This window comes from Melanaphis sacchari, unplaced genomic scaffold (genome assembly GCF_002803265.2).
Source record: "Melanaphis sacchari strain LSU unplaced genomic scaffold, SCAv2.0 Contig254_pilon_pilon, whole genome shotgun sequence".
Taxonomy (NCBI): domain Eukaryota; kingdom Metazoa; phylum Arthropoda; class Insecta; order Hemiptera; family Aphididae; genus Melanaphis; species Melanaphis sacchari.
In genome coordinates, this window is record NW_020271128.1 from 212595 (window position 1) to 233826 (window position 21232).

Genomic DNA, 21232 nt, shown 5'->3' on the forward strand with positions numbered 1-21232 from the left:
CTATAACAACAACCTGGTCAAAAAAGAGTCGTTACATTTGTGCGTGAGTTTCGTTTATTTTCTTGTGTAATAACGCGTGTTTTATTGTTCGAAAATCTCGTAAAATACAACAAAAAAAATAAAATAACAAATGTGCTGTTCGCGTTATGACTGCCGAATCTGCTATTGTCAATTGTAATATAACAAGATTAAATGTTAAGCTAAGGACTTGGTTGAAATCACATAAATTTCATTAAAACCTACACAAAGTTATCTTAAAAGAATTAGTTACAATTATTTAAGAATATATATAAAAAAAAAAATTTTAATTTAAAAACGTGCCCAACACTTTCCAGGGGTGATATTTGTTATTTTTTTTTTTTGTATGTCACTAAATGCATGGATAAGAATAAGAGATTATTGTACATTATATTTTATCTTGAATCAATAATAAAAGTCAGCAAGACGTAAACCTACACGAGTAAAGTTTAAAAGACAACATTTTTATCAGTATACAGAGCGGTTTAATAAAATTTAAAACTTTGTTATTGGTAAATATAATATATATATATATATATATATATAAAACATATATATGAGAAAGTTAGTTAAAAATAAAAACAAAAAAATTCAAAATAAAATCTAGTTACATAGACTCATATGTTTCAATTCAAAATTTTTTTACAAAAATCATTTTTTTTTTTTATCCATTTGTTTTTCGATTTACACGAAATATAAAACGTTTAGTGAAATAAAAATGTATCATAATGAACGCCTTAATATTATATTGTAATAAAGTAACGGATAATATGATTTTTAATTTGTACGTAGTATTGTATTTCTGTATTGCAGTATCAGTGAACATAATATTACTTTTGAAATTCGCTTTTCGCTCGTATTTGTCTATTTTTCTTTATGTAATGCACTGGTTATTACGAATTTTTGACTTAAAAAACTAAGACATTGTTGGAGCTTTAACATTTTACTAATTGATATGACTGACGTGAATATGGTTGTGGGTTAAATAATATTTAATTGTATTAAAAATGGAAGTACAAAAATCAAAAAAATCTTTATGTTACAAATAAAATGTTTCTAAAGTATAATGTTTTAGACATGAATATCAAAATAGGTCTTATGGTTGTAGCAGCTTTATGTACCTATTATACTTAATTGATCAATATTTTAATCCTTATCATTGTTTTATTTTTACATTATTATAATTACAATAGTTTTATTGAAATTAGTTAATATAGTGAATTTTAATTATAGGTAATAGTTTTGGTTATGATGTTTTTTTTTAACTAAACCACTGTTGAGCGAAAATAACAATGTAGATATTTAGATATTTTTTTTTTTTTTTTTTTTAGTAATTAACCTATCTTAGATCACATTATGTAATGATAATTTAAACTAAATTTTTAAAGTTGTTTAAGGAAATAATTTTTGTTACTCATATTTTATTTTGGAACCAAATATTTTCAATTTAAGTAAATATTTGTGTAGGTTCTTTTAATAAATATAAAAACGGTTTTTATACGTGATCATATTCACTTAGGTTCATTTAAATTGTTGTTTAAAAAATTGAATTGGTATAATTTGGTTCGGGGCTTATGAATTTAATAATAATAAATAATAAAAGCTGCTACGGCTATTTTTTGGAAAACATAAATATAAAATATTTAGCTATTATAAAATTTTTCATGTATGTTATTATAATGTATATGAGTTGAGAGTATGTTCATAACTTTTAGTTATATTTCTATCTTCATAAAAAATGTTTAATACGAATATTTTTAGATCGTTTAAGCTAATTCAAGCTTACGGTTTTAATATTCAATATATTGGAGGTTGTTATTTTTTATATGTCTTGATTCTTTAAAAATTAGTTTCAAACGCATACGAATAAATGGTTCACTCATCAGACAGTTACACTTATAACAAAAATGTATCCAAACGAAATTTAAAATATCGATTATGTAGATAATGATTAGATTGTAAAGTATTATTGTTATAATTTAACGACAATAACATTAAAAATTATTTTATAGGCAAACTTTTAATATAACTGTGAAATAAAACCAACTAAAGCGTATGCTTTTAATGCGCTGCTATAAATATTGTGCGCAGCCCTGTCCACAAATTCAAAGCTTAACATTTAACTCTCTGAAAATTTACAGATACCAATGATGATCGGATAGTAAGCGGGAGCAGAAAAGATTGTTGTAAAAAAACGACACGCTAAAACTTTCGTGGTTGGTGTGCATTTGTAAGAATAGATATTTTATATGTGGTTTTAGTGTCTAACTACGTAGTATGATAATAAAATAAAATTATATCGCGTGCTACAAGTTTTTAAACGTATAAATGGGCTTATTATATGTAGAAGTTGCAAATTTCATCGGTGACAATTATAATGTAAAAAATATACACGTTTAATATGTATATAAAGTGTTTCAAAATTTCATGAAATATTTCATTTAAATAAAAAATAAAAAAAATATCGTATCTAAAAGTTTATAGTTTCATCAATTTGCAAGTAAACATTTTTATAAGTTGGTTTTTTGTATGAAGTTTTTTTAATATGTAACATATTTATATATAATGTAGAATATATTTTACAAATCTATGGTATAAAAAATGTAAACACAGCTTTTTAACATACTGAAGACTGACTAAATATAAGTCATTCACAATCAATATTTTTTGTGTATTATCAATTTATTATTTCTAATTATCTAACGTTTAAAAGAAGAAAAAATATTTTTCAATATTTCAAGAAGAGTGAAATATTCAATTTTGAAATATTTCAAATTCAGAACCATATATATATATATATAAATTAATAAATATAAGTTTTTTTTTTAATACTAACCGTGAATACGAAATATATAGTAAGATGTTAAATGCGATTTAAAATCTCTTGATATATATCATATATATGTAAGTAATAGATCCTTACAAAATATTATATTATAAAATATACTATTTTAAATTTTAAATGAAATATATAAATCATTATTTAATATTAAGAACTAGCGGGTTAGCCGTCACGGCTTTACCCGCGAAATTTTAATAGGTATATAATAAAAAATAATAATTTATGACAATAAGTTTATTATAAAACTTCTCTATAAACTACTTTTTGATGTATTTTCATTTCGTGCCAAAATTACTAAACTTGTGGGCGTACTGAATCTGGAATATGACATAAAATTTTCTATGTGAAAAAGACCTTAAAATGTGAGGTAGTCTCGAGGTTAGTAAGCGCTTATTCGTCGATGTATATACATTTTAAACGTGAAATTTTGTTGTTGCCAATTTAAATCTCTGAGAATCAAAATCTTGAAAAATTCTTTTTTAGTACATGGTAAAATTTTAATATTATTATACCCTAAAAATTTCAAACGATAGCTTCAATAAGTTTGGCTTTGCATTTATTATGAATTAGTCAATCAGGGCAGTCTTGCTAATATATTATATAGATGTGATTACATTGTTAGTATGGTTCTATTGATGAAATGCTTAATTACAAAATACGGTTCATTAGAATATGCTGCTTGGTTTCATATGTTTATAATGTCCATATGATTCTATATATATACCACAATTTAATATAATTATTCTAATATCATGATTAGAATAACCTGAATTATGTGATAAATATTTACATAATGTTGATCAATTGCATATTCAATTTGAACAAGTTAACTATTTTAATAACATTCGGTTTCTTATCACTAATTAACATAATTTAAATAATATTTTTCTTAGACTGATTAGAGTAAAACTCTTGATAACTGTTATAAAACTATAGTTACAAATAAAAGCTATATATAAAGCTAGAAATAAAATGGCTATTGGCTATAGAAAAATGTTTGTATATTTCAATCAACTCAAGTTTTGAGAAACTTTGTTCATAATTAGATACTCTTAGTGGTAATAATATTCTTAATCTAACCTATGAATTCAGGAAATATTTTCATTTTCACTGTGAAACATTTAATTTTTATATTATTTTTTTTTGGATTTTATTTTCAATGTTATTAAAAATAAAATTTTAAATAAGCTATTTGGTTTCCTTTGAACATTTATGTCTTGTATTTACTGTCTAGCTGTTTACGTTATCGAAGGTAGAAAACTTGACTAAATATTAGTTATAACAAAAGAAACCTTACTTCGAACGGTGGAAATGATACCGGAGGCAGCTCGGTACTGCACTCAGTATTTATTTTAGGAAGTGATGGGGGTGGGGTACTCTTGAAAAATTTTAGACTTACTACGTCAGCGTTATAGATTGTATTGGCCATTATTCAATAATTAAGGCCACTACTTATGTGAACAAAAACTAAAAAAATAATTGTGTACTTATGCAATTTAGATTTATTTTTAATCCCTCCATTATTTTTGAAATAAATACTGACTGCACCACATTAAAATCCATCTGTGGTCAGGGTAGTTCATTAACTTAAGACACCAAATATAAAATTAAATCTTTACGCAAATTTACGATCAAATACATGATCCATGAAATTTCATACAAATTATATTACATATTATCGTACGAAATATTATAAGTCATATAATAATAATATAATCATATTACATATATTTTACAAATAATTACGTGTTGTAGAAAGATAACACAATTTACAGTCTATAAATAAAAATATACAATTAAGAGTTTGTAATAATATAAAACTATTGAACCACCACATAAAGTTCTGCCTGGCCCATAAGGACACATACTTGTAGTCCCAAGTGGCGGATATAGTATTACATAGCAGTTATCCTACCTGCTGACAAGTACAACATATGGGCCAGAATCTGTGAACTCCATAAGACCCCTTAACTACCAAGGATGCCCATGCTCAATACTCTAAAATACCTGGCTTATCTAGGATTCATCGCAGACACATAGCCAAAGTAGCCTAATCAAGTTCAACATGAGTAGGAGTCGATTTCGCAAACGCATTCGGTATTGTACTACGACTAATTCCCGCAATAATACAAGTAACTCGTTTTCGAGGCCTTAATCCGTCGACTCCAGGCTTATGAAAATGTCATGTCAACGATTTAAACAGCAAATCTACCACGCAGTCAATGAGACAGGAATCGCTTATGTGAACCCTCTCATTGCTCAAATCAGTCACAGTAACGGATATACGTATACCCCATGTATACAATGCTTTTTAAATGACACGTATAATGGTCGGTAGGTTAGGGCAAAGAGTTTCAAACAACTGTAGCTGGAAGAATTCATCAATAAGTTAGTACAGTGGACAATGATGATAGTAATTTCACATCAGGTCGACATTTAAATAAACACTTATTGTTTATTATTATTATTCACCATCAGTAGGTTTCATGGTAAATTTTGTTTCCTATCTGTGGTTGGAAGTGCTTCTTTTGTTATACTATAGCTGAACATCCGAGTGTTAGAAAATATCTTTGCATTGATTGGATAGAAAATTAAAAAGCTCCCGAGGAAATTAAACTAACAACACAGTGCTCTGATTTTTCTCATAAAATCCTATGACTATTAAACATATTTAACTGTTATTTGAGGAAAAGCTACTTCTCTACAATAATAAATTTAGTCCCTAAACCCAGGAATATTCATAAAAGACAATAAAATTAAAGGCATATCGCCCTCAAATAATCTTTATTTAAAGTGTATGAAAAAATTATCTTAGAAAAACTATAGAAAAAAAAAAACTTACTGTCAAACCAGGATTGAACAATTTCCTTTCCCCCAAGGAAGTTGATAATAATCTAACTGATAAATCTGATTCACAATTTCAGCAGACACTAATAACAATGAAGATATGGCGGCGATTTTTTTAAGACGTAAAAAATGCTTTCAACTGTGCATGGTATACCATGATTTTATGTAAAATCATCCAACGCTAAAACTTGCTGAAATAATAAAATAACTAAATTCTTTATAACATAAAAAACATTCTCATAATTCTCATAAAAAATAAAGAATAAAATATCGTTTATCGAGAAAATTGAAATTTGAGCCCTAAAGTCTCTTAATATATATTATTCGTTCTTTGTATACAAACGATTTACTTTTAACCTATAAATCAAAAATACCTTAGACGATTATATACTAATGTCTTAAACGAAAAACGTGAATATATTCGATCAATCCATTGAAAAACAGTAGTGATTATATTTAGTTGCACTAATCGATAAAAAATTCGGTACTGTAAATTGAGTGGTTCACAATGTATTGTATCGTCTAATCGTCTAACAAAAGAAAATGTTAATCATCGACCGTAGAAAAATAAGACCAAACGTGCAAACCACATAAGGAACATTATAAACATCAAATAAACTGCATGTCTTCATCACACAATTAATTATAGAAAATATATATTATAATTATTCCAATTTACACAGTGGTGTGGTGCACATATCATCAAAAAATTTTAATGGCATAAACTATAACTCATCCAACTATATTATTCAGATCAACGACAGAGTATTTAAGAAACAAGATTCTACTTAGACATACAAAACACTACAAAAAAAAAATATATATATCAAAATAAATAACTAACAGCAATATCTTATACAAATCAACAATCCACTAACTAATAAGTTCAATAAATTAATAGTTATTCAACAAAATAAAATCACTGAGCCTACTTCTTAATTTAAAAAATATGAAGTAAAATTATATATTTATTAGTATATTCGACAAAAACAACTAAAAAAAAAAAAAAAATAATAAAAAATACTCTGTTTGATATATATTATAGATCAACCAAACTGTTTTATGAAAGCAGAGTAAAGATGAAGATCAATAATAATACAACAATACAACTATCTCTGACCATTAAAATCAAAGGTATTAAACCTTAAAACCAAAAACATAGGAAAAGTCCAAAATACCATCAAACGACTATTAAATAATATATGAGTTTCTAAGAACTTCTTAAATTTACGATAATCTAACGATCAGTGGGAGCAGCCTCTTGGAACTTAACTGACATTAAATTGACTACCTCTAGAAATTAGCAAAAATTCAACCTTACTAAATTGCTAATCAATAAAATTGATCCCAATCAATAATCGTCATATAAAAATAAATAAATATAAAATGACAACAAATGGAAAGCAACTAATATTTTAAAAATAATGATTTTTTCATTATGAAATTGAATATCTTTGTTTTTACTAGATATTGCTATATGAATGAAACTTTATATAAACGCGTAAATCAATTTTAACTATTTTAACATCAATTTAGTAAGTATTAGAGTATCTATTATTAACAGTAAACTAGAATTCTTTCAAGTACGTCCAAGTTATATATTTTTTTTTAGTAAAAATGTAATTCCATGAAATTTCAATAATTTTAATGAAATAAATACAGGAGAAATAATTATGATATAAAAAACGAAAAAAATAACTTATGCATGTATTAAAAATTAAAATCAATAAATAAATATTACCAGTTAATGATAACAATGATGTTCTGGTTGAGGTGATAAAATCGATTTTTTTCCACAACTAAGATGGCTCTGTTGTACCGTTCTTGATAAATATAATATAATTATTGTATTTGGGTACCAAAAAGTTTAAAGTTGACATCGAAGTTATTTGTTCATAGGTTTTAACATAACGAGTTGCTTTTTATCACAATGAATTGTAAACTGTATTCAAATATATTATTCTTCGATATGACAATAAGTTGCTATAAGAAAAGTTTATTTTATTAAAATATATTTTTTTTTTCTTTGAATAAACCGATTGCAATATTATTATTTTTAAATACCTTATCTCTATGTCGAAAATATCTAGATACGTAGTCTTGAAATATTTCGAGTAAAAAGGATAATTTAGATTAACTAATATCATTCAGCTTAAACTTATAAATGTTTTTATTTCAATATCAATAATATATTAATTAAAAAATAACTCAATTTATAAAACATCGATTATATAGATTTGAGAATTATTAATTTTATTATTTCAATGCCATAAATTTTATGATTAGATAACTCTGATAAAATTCAAGCGATATATAACTATTTTATTTAAGTTAATTTATTATCATTGATATCATGTTTATATTAAGCGATAAATAATTACATCAAAGTACTAAAAGATTGAAAAGTACGAGTAATTTGTAATTGTAGTCATGACATATTGATTATAATAGATGTATAAAATAAGTATATAAACGATATTATTTGTCGTTAATTATTAAATATAATATTTTAATACGTTTACAATTCCTAATAACATAATATAATTAAAAAAGCATGACCTGCAAGCAATGAAATTAATTATATTTACTTAAATCAATATTCTTACAATTAATAAGATTATAATTAATTTTCTAAAAGTTAAAAAAAAATCATTAAATGTAGGTAGGTACTCTAACCCATTATTGCAATGATTTTTATTCCTCGTTGAGAAAAAAATTGTTATGTGATTGTAAGTTATCATTAAAGTCTAAAATGATAAGATACATCTATTATTTAAAATTGATTAATTTCAATTTGTCAGTCTGTAAGGATAAGGCCGATTTTAAAATAAATAAAATGGTACTATGAACATCATTAGTAAATTAAATTAATTACACTTAAGAAAAAAAAAAAATCTTGTAAATGATCAATATTGTTTTAAGCAATCGTATTGAAATATTCAATAATATTCTCAACAATACTATCTTACACATATTTATACCGGTAGCTATTTTATTAAACCGTAATTTTTATCGAAATTGTCAAATTGAATTAATAAAATGTAATGTTTATTTAAGTATAATGTGACTTTTAAATTTTAGAATATATTATGCTATTAATTATTGTACAATATATGTACAAGAATAAAATGTAGGTACTTATTCTTAAACAATAATTATTATCGGTTAATCACACATTTTTTTTTTTTTTTTGGCTTACATTATTTCAATATTTTTTTTAGAAGATATTTTTATAACAGGAAAATTCGTGTTAAAATCATATTATTATATCATAATAAAGTTGTTTGGGAGAAATATGGACCGAATTGTATATCTATAATATTAGCATTTTTAGTTTACAAATCCACAATTCAGAATTCCACGAAAACAGTATGTTATTGTAATCGGATCATGATTATGTTCAAAACAACGATTTTAAAACAACTACAAGGGCGTTTGCCAAATCATGGTACCTTTGATCCCAGAAAAGAAGAAAGAGGACGCCATGTATGAGGGAGGCAGCATTATGGAATTTTTAGATGTCGACATTACCTTTATGCATCACACTATTATATTTTTTAAACTAACTTGTGTTATATGAGAATAAATAATTGATTTAACTTAAATTGACTAAAGAAAACAAAGTTTAGAACTACATAGTTTAAATTACGGATGGCATTTCGTCTCTTACGACTATTTCGTTACTTAAACTTTTAATTTAGTTTGCACTCAAAATGAATACGGATAAACGATTATTATAAATTGTGAATAACTGATAACATGGTTTTTATTATAAAAATATTAAAGCTTACAGTTTTAATAAATGTATGTATTGTATCTAAGTGATTTTTAAATAGTATACTAAAACGGGTTTTTTAATAACTATTATAAATTAAAAAGTTTATTTAATTTTAATTTTAATGTATTATTTATATCATATTTTTATTAAGCAGTAAGCACCTATGTTATAAATTATGTATCGTAATCCAATTACAATTAAATTTTGATATTTGACATGTAGGTATATTTACTCCGTAAATATGAGTATCAACATTGCATAACAATTACCAGTAAAATCTACATTAAATCATATAATTTTTATTCATCGGTCACGTCGAGGCTGTCTATCTATAATAGAAGTACTTTATTGCACTCGATTTATTTCACAGTAACTTTTTTTTTTATGATGCGTTATAGAAAATTATTGTTATACTAAAAGTTTCTCGTCGAGAAACTTTTGACCGGATGTTGCGATTACATAAAAATAATGCACGTACCTAGAAAACAAAACGGTTATTAGCCGTTACTTACAATCGTCGCTGAGACACGCCCACCTCGATAGTTTCTGTTTTTTTTTTTTTTTTGTCTCATATGTGTATAGAATTAGACATGTTGATTAATTTTGCTTTTTATTTTTTCAAACGTCGCGATGAGAATCGTAATGAGTAATGATTATATTTTAAATAGTTGAATTTTTCGTAATTTAAGTCTTTATTTGTTTTTACTTATTTTTCAGAGTGATAAAAACCACCAGTTTATACATAAACTTATTATTAGTTTATATTAAGTCATTTATACGTTATTAGTTTGAAATTGATGTTATCTAATAAAATTCTTATATAAAATCTGATAAATTATAACTACTAATAACATTTATTATTACTGTTTTACATATTGATTTTAAAGATTCATCATTTTATATGTTATATACTACATAGAAATTTCAAATAGAAAATAAGTGTGACCTATTTTAAAAAAATTCACTTACTCTTATTGAGATAACAACTTGCCTCATCAGTTGAACCTATTTTATTTATTTTTTTAAAAATGTTGTCCTTAAAAAAAAATTTGTAATTAAAAATAGGAAATATATATTGATTAAAAAAATATCAATAAACAGCTTATTATTTAAATGTCCTCTCTCAGGTGCTAAAATATTTTTATGTGGTGCGTAGTGTGTACCTAAGCGCAAAATTTAGATTTTATTTTTTGACAAACAGTTGTCAATGGTTTAATATTAATTACTATTATATTATGTTGGATCTTATGGTTATAAATTTGGAAAAATTCTAAAAATTATCAACACTTTCCTACGTCGTCATATGTTTTATTTAATGGCCAGTAGTGTCGTTTGATGAAGGCTGGCCGTGCATATTACCGTCACTTTAATATTTACTATTCACGGACGCTCACCTTATATAATAATAATAATATAATACTGATATCTATACATACGAGTATTATAATAGTTATTATTAAGTAAATGTATATTAGCGATTGTAATTTAACGGTCGCAGAAAACATGAATTAATACTGGTGTTCTGGATAAATGTGTATATTATGTGACGTTGAGATTCAGTTTTTGATTCTTGTTCTCTTGATTTTGACCTACGAATTCATTGCCACCAAAAAATAATCTCAAATACTTATAATTACATATAAACGTAATTTTAAGATATACTTTATGGATGGCTGGGCATGACGTAAAAAGTAATGGCTAGGTGGAAATAAAAATCGTCCTGTTTAAAATGTACGCCTCTTCGGTTATGCTAAAAAGCTGAAACGACGTCTATGTTCTGTGAATACTCTATACCCATTGGCCATTACTTGTGTTATGGTATTATATACGCTCACTTTTGTTTGACATCGTCGTTTGATCGTCGTCCGGTACCTGCATAGAAAATGAAATACGAGAGGAGAAAATTGTACACAAAAACGACAATCCGCTGCTTTTCGAAATAATGTTTGTATTTATTCATGTAATAGTATAATATTATGGGGGATGAAATATATTTTTCTAAATGCATGGTAAATGTACACACGTCAAATATAAACACATTATATTACACTCAGTGTACGTTTAAATAATAATAGAATAATATTGTATATCTGACTTAAATATCTAAAACATTAATTGTATATATAATATATTTTAGGCAGTTGTAATAATAATTATTATTAAATAAATTGTTAACGTTTTAACGCATCTGTATCCATAATATATTATGATCTGTGTATTATTATATATTAAAAATGTTTTCAGAAAAGTATTTTAATTATTGAACATTAAAATTAAATATGTTAATTTTCACAAGTTTGTAGGCCTTAAAAATAAAAAAAATAAAAAAAATGAACAATATTATTATTATGTTATTACCATGATTACAAAACAAAAATATAATTATATATAAAATATATGAATGTCTATTGTCATAATATCGTAGTCATCATTACATTAATTGACGTTTTAATCTACAAGCTAAACCAAAGACAAAGCTGTGCAATTGTATTCTTTTACAACATTTAATTATAATATAATTGAGGTACGTTCTTTTGCTTAATGTGGTTTTGTGCTTAACACAAAATCACTAATAGACCACAGTTTTATTATATCATCAGGTATTAAATAACGTTCAAGAAATATACAGAGCACAGATAGTATTTACACATACTGTAAATATAATAATATTATATAAGACATAATTATTAGAGGTATTGGGCTGTGTATATAGTTTTAAACGCTAAAATTAATGAATATATATATGATGTACTTATTATAAATATATTATATAATATATATTTAAATTATAACTGAGTTATTACTACATCAACTAAGTTACCATAATCTCAGGCATAGATAGCATACAAATTATAGTTAATTTATTATTATTATTATTAATTTTTAACGAGGAATTTTCAAAGAATAAGCTTCCCGATCGACACATTTTTTAGGCTATTGTTGTTCGTAACACTAATATACTAACACATTCACTAAACAATAAAACAAATATTTTTTTAAATTAAATCTAATACATAAAATATAAGTGTATCGAAACATTAAATTGTTACGATAATTTTCTATCATTGAATAAAATTATAAGCTGGTAACATAAGGTTAACGAAAATAATTCACCTAAATAGAATAATTAAACAAACACCATTATGACGATTTTGTACAACTGTAGTACGAATACGACATACCAAAACACTAAATAAAAAAAAATTATATATAAATATATTATAGTATAAGAATTGAGTGTGGTAATTACTATTGTTTTTTGATATTTCTGTTGTGAAGTTTAGTATGGTGAATTTGTAATGCTGAGGTAGAAAAATAGACATCAATAAACTGAGGTGGGGATTATTGGAGCCTTAAAGTTTTGTAGTTTATCCGGTATTCGAAAAAAATAAGAAAAACTAGGTATATTTATAATATTATATTACGTGTATGAAACGTAATCTGACTATACAAATCTATTGATTATGTTTATTTTTTCGTTTGGAATAGATTAAATGGACGGATATAGACCGACATTGATAAAAAACATTGAAATATTTTACTACACACACAATCACACATACTTGAATTAAAACGTGATAACTATTTAATATATATATTTTATTTTATACAAAGAAAGAATGAACGGAATGAATGTTGGCTCAAAATAAGTATGAATGTCGGTTAAATGTTTAGGGTAGTGGCTAAAAATATTTGTAACGTATCTGTCAGTCCATATTCGTTGTAACGAAATATCAAATTTGATTTGTTCAGCCAAATAATCAAGTGACGTAAAATAAGAGAAAAAAATAATAAAACTTAATGCGTACGTGAAAAGGAAGAGCAAAAACAAATTTGCGTGGAAAATCGTATGACGCGGTAACATTGTTTTTTTATTTTAAAATATTTATATATATTTAACATGATATGCAAAATTATAAGACATTTGTGGATTGAGATAAATTTTTCTGACATGAAATTACATGATTTAAAAAAGGATTGGAAAATGTAACGGATTGCAATGGTGAAAAACAATGAAAACGTTTTTACAATTTTAGCGATATGGAAAATTAAATCTCTCGTGGACGAGGAGACAAAAGGATATGCAATAGGATAAAACGCGCGCACACGCACACTTCGCGGTATTTTAAGTACTGTGTTCGAGGATAACATGTCATTTAAATTAAGATATTAAATATTTTGGAGAGAAGTGAAATCATGTAAGCGCGCGTAGTAAAGATATGGTATATAATGGTAATAGCCTCGGTTATACCGGGTCAGTGGTAGTGGGTCACAAGTAAACTACCAGTGTTAGAGTTAGATGGACGCGTTATTTATATAAGTGGAAGATTGTGGGAGGAATATTCTACTCTCAATCAAAAGTAAATTCCAAAGGTTATTATTATTTAATTTATTTGAATTTTTATGGAGCTGGTTTAAAAACAATTCCATCCGGATTCTATTGAAAATACTTCGATTGTATGTGCATCGAGTGGATCGCGTCAAAGTTCCCCAATGAGAAGTGGAAAATTATGAAGAGGAAAAAAAATATTTTTGTCTTTGATTTTTAAGAAAGTAGAAAGATGTGCTGCTATTAAAAAAAATTAATGGTTTATCTCATAATCGAGATTGTATTATTACCTATATAATAGATAATTATTATAAAATAATAGTATAAAAGGTACTTGGCTATAAAGGAAGGAAGAATACATCAAAGGTTGTTATAAACGTTTTGGTTGTCATATTATTGTTCATAATAAATATGACAATTTGTTTCTTGTAATCACAGATTTCCTAGGACTTTTTAGAATTTTTTTCCACTCAATTTATTTTTTTTTTTCTATACGATTATGATAATATATATATATAAATATTATATATATATATATAGATTTTAATATGATTATTTTTATTTTTTAGAAAATAAATGGAAATAAAAGTATACAAAAACTGATGAAGTTAATTTTTTTGAACATAAATATTATAGGCAAAAAAAAAGTTTATAGGAAAGTGCAACAATCCGAATGCTGCATTTGCCGGCCTGGCGAGGTACTACCGGTAACACCCTGCTGGGCTACGGTTTAGGCCATCCCTGTTAAAACATGATTAAAAAAAAATTAATTTTATAATATTTTTAATTAAAAATATCAAGTATTTTAATTCTAATATTCTAAGACACATTATATACACATTACACACATTTATAAATCGACAGCTACGATGTTTTATTATTATTATTATTATTATTATTATCATCACCATCATCATCATCATCGATAAAATGCATTATATATGTATCGTTTTCCGTATATTATACTTAGTAAACGAAATTGGAATCGTTCATTTTTCTAGAGTTAAGATAAAATAAAATTTAATAGCCATTTGTGCTTGTATAACCCTAAACTACAGCATTTGTATTAGTATCAAAATGTACAGACGATAGTTCGAGCTATAAATCATATTATCAGTCGATTTATTTTATCGGTGTTATAGGTGGTATATAATATCTTTAAATTCTTTGCGTATCCGTGTAAAATTGAATGAATCGAATGTCTTTTGGAAATCAACTTAAACCTACTAGTTATCAAGAAAATAATAATAAAAAAAAAAACTTCATAGCTACACAACAAATAAAATTTACCATTAAATAACAAGTTAAAATACCAATTACATAATATGTCTGATTGATTATTGTAATTATTATTACTATTATGATCGTTATTTTATTTTATAGTTGTTGATATAAAAAATAAATATGCATAAATGCATACATTATCAAGATGGTTGTGACTGTATAAACAATCTATTTAAATAGTACGGAATAAAATCACTCGATTTTATTATACATGGGCTATAAATTATTATAAAGAGAAGTGTCGCCAAAAATTATTTAAAGCTACAAATCGATCTTCTGGGAGGTTTAAAACTAAAAATACCTCTCCCCCCTCTGAAACGGCTCATCTGTGAAAAATGATAAGGTCTGGAAGATGTGCTTGTTCATTATTACTGCTATTAGCGAGGCGTTTTATACATTACTTTTTTATGACCGTCTGTTTTCTCAAACTGTATTATATTACAGGGAATATTTATATGTACTCAGAGCTTTGTGCTCATAAATATAATATACGTAATATTATGACAGAGATATTGCACGTATGTAATACGCATCACATACAATGAGCGATATGTCTGAGTGTTGACAATTGATGTGTGAATTATTTCAGAGAACTATCTCCTCCTTTTTGTATTATCAATCCTTAAATGCTTCTAATAATACATAGTATTGTCGATAGATAAGTCGAGTAATCTTTAAACCGAAAATATACATAATATAGTTATTATTGTGTTATGTCTGCGCATGTAACATGACAGTATATTTGGGTTGTATTAAATAAATAACAAGTAAATGCCTTGTAATCAATCTGATTTCTCCACAGGTTTGAAATTTTATTTTTTAAAGCATAAAAACACTGGAATGTAAAATCGACTGCTAAGGATACCTTACGTTTATCCGTATAAACCGATAATGGGTTTAAAACGTAATCTAACAAATTCATTGGTTGTTAGATGTACCTACGCGTAAAACACTATCGTATCGTTATAAAATAAAATAAACACGGCTGACTGAATTTAGTTGCCAATAAAAAAAAAAAAAAAAAATTTTGCATGATATCGCAGTATCTAATGGAAAATGAAAATAATAAATTCGTTTCTATTGATAAAGGCGATTTGTTGTCTAAAAGCGTAATCAAATTTGTTTTTCGATACACTAGAGATTCGACTGAACAGTACTCGCGAACATAAAATTATGGCATGCACCACAGTTCATGACACTGCATGGTGCATAAAGAAAAATCTATAGTTAGTCTAGCCAGCGGTAGGTTTATATTTTACCGTAAAATGAAAATCGTATCAATGAAATATTATTCTAAATTTACAGAAAATTGAAATGGTAAAATATACTTTACGACATTCATAAAAAAAATAATAAAAAACTATAATAATAATAATAATAATAATAACAATAACAATAACGTCGTGTTGCATCGTATGCTTATTTTATAAGCTCATGCATAATTTAACATTTAATAGTTTGTTTATCGAGTAAATAGAAAACCATTATTTTGTGTGAAAAATGGCGTGACTCGATGTTTATAAATGTATAAAAAGGTACTTTCACGCGTATGTATACCTACGTTTATGTTTGATACCTACAATAATACCAACTAGTATTTTATTTTACAATCGTATAATACAACAACAATCATTGTTTACGGATACGTAAATAATTAAAAATATGACATAATCGATATTGCAATTATTTTATTGGATAATTATTAATTTTACTACATAAATCAATAATTGTATTAACATGTGTATTATACGTGTATTAACAAAATAACAGTGCAGAATTATAGTACTAAGTCCATTAAAAAAGTAAAATAGTTTAAGACATGAACAATTGATGAGTTATAACTTATAATAGAGTCGATAAAAAATAATAAATTTCATGTTGTACACTTACCTACACGAACCATTCCTCTTTATGAGCTGAGGAATTATCGCTGAAACAAAACAATAGGTATTCATATAAAAATGTGTTATTTGCGTGTTATTAGGTCTACTACAATAAGTATATTGTAGGCAGACAAAATATAATACTATATTACATGTTATAACAGTGCAGACTATAAATTATGACCAATGACTATAAATAGCATATTTTATTATGATAAAAACGATTTTAAATTAAAGGATCGATTCATATAATATTGTTATAATATCATTAGTATGGCAAAAAAATGCTGTTACTAATTTACATTTAATACTACAGTCATTACTCGTCAAGAAGTCCATAAATAGACGGTTTCCTTAACCTCATTCGTCATTTGCGATTGTTGTAAAAATAAAAAAATTAAATTAAAAACAGTCACTCGTCAAATGCGTTTAGGTAGGTGTATGTTAAGTTGAAACGAAACGGCGGTACACACACACACACACACATATATATATAAACTGCCGGAAAATTACCATGTCTATACCTTTCAAATAAATGGCATGTATAAATTAATAATAGAATAAAAATTAATGGCAGCTTAACGTATTACAAGCGTCATGCGCCGATCGTATTGTTTTACACATTGGTTTTTTTTTTTTTTTTTTAAACACGGTTTTCCATACGAGTTCATTGTTGTAACCTAACCAAAACTAAATATATTTTTACGAGACGTTTGTTTAAATTCTCGTCGCATCTCTGTAATTTATGATATCCCTACTCAGCATTTATAACGGGTCTACATTTATACCCGTCTTTTTGCGGTAGCTATAGGTATTTTATAGATAATACAAAACCAACTTTGAAAAAAAAAACAGCAGTAATATACATTTTTTTGTAGTGGTCGAAAACACCACGCATCGAAATGTATGCGTTATAATAACGATTATGCGTAATTTCTAACAGACGATGGTGTAAAACAAACTTTGATAACCTATACCTACTGATATTATTTTAGTTCCGGCGGAAACACCACGCTAGACCATTCTTAAACAATAACAGTACTTTCAAAAGGTGGGTTTTTTTTTTTTTTTTTTTTTTTGTAATATCATTATCATTCATCAGATCATTTTTCATTATGAGCACGACCATTAGCCCTTTTAAAATACTGTTTACTGGTTCTGAATAGTCGACATTAATGACAGTACGGCCTGAACACGGGCACTGAAATAATAGTCGTAACTCAATTTTATTACTGTCGACCAAATCGACTATAAATGTACGGTAAACGATATGATGGCTATGCGGTGTTTTAAAAAAATCTTTCATGCGATTATTATGCGCGCGAAATCCAAAATTATTTATTTGTTTTGCGGAATTGTACGAATCGGCCATACATGATAATAATAGACAATTTACAATCGCTTCGTTTCATAATAAACGGCCTTGTATAGGTAGGTAGAACACAATATTGTGAGATGCACGTGAGGCGGATAATAAAGCGAAATACGCTTAAAGGAAAGGTGTAGTTCTATTACATTTCTCCAGGATCGAATACACGACGGTGAGTACGAAAAACCGTTTAATATACTTAATGCACATTATAATTGAGCGTGGGGCCGCCGACAAAGTGCAAGGCGAAACACCGCGTATATAATAATATAATATGTAGGTATAGTACATTATAATGGTATTATAATATGTTGTTCGAGCGAGAGACCGGGGATATTTAATTAGAAAACAAATCCTTAACTAAAACAACCTTCTATCGGCGGGGTGTACGTACCTATTATAAGTATTATAATATAATATTGTTTGGGTATCCGAGGAGTGCGAACATTACGTGTTAATTTTTTTTTATTTCGTTCGTCGAAACACGTTTATCGTTTCATAGATAACATGGGTACGGTGGAAGGCACACAATAATATTGTTATGGGTTTTAAAGTAAATATTTATATTTTTCTAATGCGATGGAAATTAATTTGTATAATATTTTTAATTTTTAAATTTGCCTATTCTTCGATTTTTTTTTCTTACTTTTATTATTTTATTACGCACCTATGAGTATACAGTGTTATGTAAAATTATATTCAAAAATTATTATGAAATTATAAGATGTTCAGATATTTTTTCCTTTTGAGTTTTAAAACTACCCTAGATTTCAATTAGAAGTAAAAAAAAATAAAAAAATAAAATAAGGAAGGTTACAAACGTTTTAAAAAATATCATTCTTTTTAATTTCTAATTTTGACGTTTTAAAATCACTATTTAATGATCATCCTATAGTTGCTTAAATAGTATTGTTGGACAGCGTTCTTCAGATGGGAACCATAGGGTAGTGTATATTTTGCAGTTTATTATTGTATGAAGTATTGGTTGTATTCTATTACGGTAGTGTTATATTACAGCTATACAGTTATTTCACCCTAAGCTATTATAAAAGGAATTATATGGATTTACACGGCTAATACATGTATTACCTGCGTCAATGGTCACCCCAGAACAATTGCAATATTATTGCTCTACGATGGCAAAATCTCTCCTTTAGTCTTTATAGGTTATATGCCGGTTTTCTTGCAGCAAAGGAGAATAATTCTAACGTTTTGTATCATAATTATTTAGTCATATTAAACATATTAACGATTTTAGAAAGTACACGGGTTCTTTTGTGTAATTCATTTAGAAAAGCATTGACAGTTTATAGGCATTGACAACCGTTTGGAGTACGAAGATAATATACACGGAAAACCGTTTAGACATAACTAAGATTTCGATAACAATTTCGTAATAATATCTTAGACTCGACGACATAGTATTTTAACATCTTTAGATCGTTGTAATTTTTGAAAAAAATTATGATTTTTCTAATATGAATGAACTTTTAATTAAAATCTAATCAAATTATTTAAATATAATTATTAGAATATTACATAGATGAGTTTTTCAAGTTTAACGTGTTATTTATTTTTATGTACCACCTAAACTAGTGAGAAATTAGCGAGAAAATAATGTTTTATTTAAACAGATATTAGTTTTATCATTAAAAATTTGTGAATAGATTTGTATTATTTATTTATTTTTTTAGTATTTTTTATATTATATTAATATAATTACATTTTTAGTCTAATCGTTTAAGGTTTTGACAAATATTTAATAATTATATTTTATATATATATATTTTTTTTTGTGTAGATACATTATTGATTATCAATAATATTGAGACTAAATCTTATCAAATTAATTTTCAAAGCACAAAATAAAACACGTGGTTAAAATATTTAAATACCTACCTAATTTTAAATTGATTAGCTTAAATTGTAGTTTTCTACACAATATTTAATCGTCTTTGTATACAATTATCATGGCCATACTAAAGTTAAAGGTATACAATTCGACATATTAATCTCTTAATTAATTTTTATCATGGTAAATAGTTAATAAGTATACATTCAAGTTTATATAATATCAAGAATGTGTGCTATATACATAATATTATAATATCCTCGTTTATGTATGCACTAATCATGTGTAGCCTTTTAATACATTATTAAGGACGCATTTATTAGTCTAGTCTTAAAATCGATAACTTTCTTGACATTGGGACGTACATCTGTAGTGATGTTTTCCTACACATGATTGTTTTATTATATAGTAATCATATATGCATATTTTGTTATTGTATATAATGGAACACATATGTGTACACATATTACGTATATTAGTGTTTAAATTGGTATTAATGAGATATATAATCAGCTTTTAGGCTTCTCCATACAAACGACCTATGTGTGTAATCATGGAAAGCCTAAGTCTATAATCATGCCACTGGCCACCTGCTGCATATAATATACGATAGATTTATATTCAGTTTAGAATCCCAATTTGTAGAAACTATTAGAGTTTTTTATCAGCTGTAATATTCCACGTTACATATATCCTTTTTCATATATGTAATGATGATTTTTAAGTGCAGCGCTACCAGATATTTTTTTAGCTAGGCATTTACTTTTTTTCATTTGCCTACTTTAAAAAAAAGTTAAACAAAATGGCAGTTTCGAATGTTTAAAAAATAAATTGTTGGTATTTTTATTATATTAAAAATGTAATTACTCACAAAAATCAGAATTTAAAAAATATATTTATTTACCGAGACTTTTTGAACATATTATATAGTGCCTATTCACTGTTACTAGCTACTTGGTTTTTTTAAATGCTTAATAAGTTTTTAAGAAACTAAGATCTCAAATTATCCCCCAATTTATAAAATATATA

At 26.0% G+C, this 21232-nt stretch overlaps 1 protein-coding gene across 3 annotated transcripts in view; it reads right to left on the reverse strand.

Annotated features, from left to right (window-relative positions):
• Positions 1 to 14398: 14398 nt before the first annotated feature.
• LOC112595095 overlaps positions 14399 to 21232 on the reverse strand; it is an 89518-nt gene continuing 82684 nt past the window's right edge. For all 3 annotated transcript variants that reach the window (XM_025340184.1, XM_025340183.1, XM_025340185.1), the window contains exons 7-8: positions 16990 to 17029; positions 14399 to 14556 (exon numbers count right to left, since the gene is read on the reverse strand). The gene's annotated coding sequence lies outside the window, so the exon portion shown is untranslated. The remainder of the gene's footprint in view (positions 14557 to 16989; positions 17030 to 21232) is intronic.